The sequence below is a fragment of the Gavia stellata genome, chromosome 9 (genome assembly GCF_030936135.1).
Source record: "Gavia stellata isolate bGavSte3 chromosome 9, bGavSte3.hap2, whole genome shotgun sequence".
Lineage (NCBI taxonomy): Eukaryota > Metazoa > Chordata > Aves > Gaviiformes > Gaviidae > Gavia > Gavia stellata.
The window spans coordinates 39,831,233-39,833,732 of record NC_082602.1 but is presented as its reverse complement, the minus strand read 5'-3'; the positions used below and the strand labels follow the sequence as shown (position 1 = coordinate 39,833,732).

At 49.1% G+C, this 2,500-nt stretch overlaps 1 protein-coding gene across 10 annotated transcripts in view; it reads left to right on the top strand.

Moving 5' to 3' along the window:
* The window catches only part of EBF3 (EBF transcription factor 3), a 119,457-nt gene that overhangs the window by 94,297 nt on the left and 22,660 nt on the right, over positions 1 to 2,500 (top strand). The gene's annotated exons all lie outside the window — the stretch shown is intronic.

The following is a 2,500-nucleotide window of genomic DNA, read 5'->3' as shown; positions in this document are numbered from 1 at the left end:
TTGACATATGTTTAAGTCATGGTAAATTTGCAGGTATTTTACATGGCAAACTGTTCTCGGTTAGATTGAAATGGATGAGGTGGTCTGATGTGGTAACTCAGTTAACCAATACACCAAGTATACTGCGGGCGGGTTTACTTTAAGTGGTTTCCATTCACTACTTCATACTTCACCTCTTAATCGCATTTTTCTAATCCAGTATCACTGACTCTAAATATCTGTAAAAGCGGCAGAGTGATGTCTGTATAATACAGTAGCTTGGGTTGATGCCTTAGGATGTCCATGTACAGGTGAGGCTCGCTCCTCCCCATAAATCCATCCGTAGTGTCGCTCTCCAGAGGCCAGACACATGGCCCGTCTAGCCATCCCACCCCGAGGCCTCGGTGGGATGCTGTGGGGAAGCGTATACAAGCAGAGGGTGTAGGAGGTCCTGTCCCTTGGGTACCACCTGCACTGCTGCCTTCCTCACCCAGTGTTAGTGGGATGGGGAGCACAGAGCTGGGGAGATGGTGGGTAGGGGCAGGGGTGTGGAGCTTGCACCAGAGCTGGGTGCTTCTCACACAACCTCCAAAACCTCACGCTGAAAGTTTTGGCACCTCTCTTCTAGGCAGGTTGCTTGGTATGTAAGGGTGACTGAACCCCAAACACGGCTCCTTCTAACCTCCCCCTTTGCAGTCCCCTCAGGGCGTTGCTGTGCCGGTTCCTACAGCTGCCTTATGGAGAGGACTCCTGAGCACCGGAGTCCTTGGGCTTGGGACGCCTGTCAACTTCAGCCCTGCAGCGGGCTGTAGCCTTGCCTTGCCTTGCCTCACCCCCCGGCCGTGGCGGTGGAGGCGGTGGGCAGTGCGGGCAGGCTCGGAGGGGGAGATGGAGGTGGGCAGCTGTGTGCTGGGAGAGCTGCAGTACCGTCCCAGTTCTGTAGCCCTACCTTAGTTTTCACGCACAGAACGTCAAGTCTGCTATCTACAGGGCTTACCCTGCCCCAGAGGAGAGCTCTCGGGAGGTCAGCATAGATGCTCATCCTCCTTCACCTCCATGGCGTGCTGCACAGCTGCGGTATGCAGCCGAGTTTGCTCGAAGTGCCCCTCAAAAAGTGCCTTTTTATCGGGGCTGCCACCTTGCTTCACAGAAACTTCTTTTTCTTTCTCTTTTTATCTTTTTTCTTCATTCCTTTTCTCCCTTGCTTTCTCCCTCTCCCTCTTCCTCTCTCTCTCATTTGTTCATTCATTCATTTAAAGTAAATCTGTAGCTATTATAATGGTAATGACTTTTTTGGCAAACATAAGACCTTGAAACACAATTGTTCTCAGTAAATGTGGACATGCAAGCATCCTTGTGAAACCAGGGTCATGAAGATATTAGTCCTTTACTTGTGACTGAGTGCCGCCTACCAAAAGGTGTTCCAAAGAGCCGAAGTCCTGCGGTGTGACAGCCTAGAGAGGCCGGGTGGTCCCTGAGCGTTGGCTGGGGGTGGTGAGTGGAAGGGCTTGGGGTGGTGGAGAGGCTGGAGCCCCCGAGGGACTCCCCATCAGGCACTGCTTGCAGCCAGGGTGCACCAGCCCTGCATGACTGGGAGCTGGTGCACCCAGAAGGGTGTTGGAATTGGGCTCTTGAAGATGAGGGGACAGATTATTAGCCATATAGTGTATCTAAACCTTAATTTACTACACATTTTTTGAAGATGCATGTTCTTTGTTTTTGATAATTATCCTTGGAAGAAGGAAATGGTTGGTTTGGTGGGTGGCTGGAACAGGCCAGGAAGCTTTTTGCCTTATTTTTTCTCCCAGTCCACTTTTTAGTACAAAATCTGTTCTGCTGGAGATGTTCTGACCTACTCTACAAAAGATTCTGAAAGGGACAGACTATTCTTCAACTGAGTAAATTGACATTTGTCTTCAAAGATGTAAAAGCTACAAATGCACGTTCCTGTTTCACTGACGTTCAATACGCTCTTTTAATATTTCTTTGCTAACCTCTGTGTGATTTTGCGTTCCCCGCAGGAGCTCGCCCTCCCCAAAGCCGGGGCACGTGCTGCACTGCTGTGCGTAGTGTTCCTTGGTTGAGGGCTGGATGCAGGGGCTCCCAGTTTCATCGAGACTATAAAAGCCATAATAAAACACATTCTTTGCAATATGTAAACAGAAGTGTTTGAACGTAATCCAGTTGTTGTCAGCAAGGGGATTCTTTCGCAACAAGGCGGCGGGGCTGCCCCCTTCTCTGTGGGTAGCGTCGCATCCTGGTGCCATTATTCCTTGCCAGGTTCTTCTGAATGGGAGGACAATGCCTGCAGGCAACATTGCAGGTGTCAACGCCTGGGGTGGGCTTTGCTTTCCAATTAGGGGAAAAAAAATTAAAAAAATATATATATAAAAAGAGGCAGTTTTCCCAATGTTAATATGAATATTTTAAGGAAAATGCTATACCGTTATCTGATTGAGCGCAATTATTATCTGACCTGTGAATTTTAGGCCTGTAATTGAAACAAGTGAGTGAGTGCCAT